Source organism: Rhincodon typus, chromosome 1, assembly GCF_021869965.1.
Source record: "Rhincodon typus isolate 14 chromosome 1, sRhiTyp1.1, whole genome shotgun sequence".
Taxonomy (NCBI): domain Eukaryota; kingdom Metazoa; phylum Chordata; class Chondrichthyes; order Orectolobiformes; family Rhincodontidae; genus Rhincodon; species Rhincodon typus.
The window spans coordinates 124,194,404-124,194,743 of record NC_063332.1 but is presented as its reverse complement, the minus strand read 5'-3'; positions in this window follow the sequence as shown (position 1 = coordinate 124,194,743).

The following is a 340-nucleotide window of genomic DNA, read 5'->3' as shown; positions in this document are numbered from 1 at the left end:
AGTTCCTTCTTCCTGTAAAATAAACACGAAGATCTGGAGATGCTGGGACTCTGAAACAAAACAGAGATACTGGATAAACTCAGCAGGTCTGGCAGCTTCTGTGGAGAGAGAAACAGAAGTGTCACTAGGCTGTTTTATTTCCCTCTCTAACATGTTGCTCAGTTTCTCTAGGATCCTTTGGGGTTTTTCTTTCTAACATACTGCTGTTTCTCCAGGACTCTCTGTTTCTCTCTTTCTGTTGTACCGCTGAGTTTCTCTGGGAGTCTCTGTGTTTCTCTCTCTCTCTCTAATACATTGCCCAGTTTCTCCAGGCCTCTGTGTTTTTCTCTCTCTCTTTAAT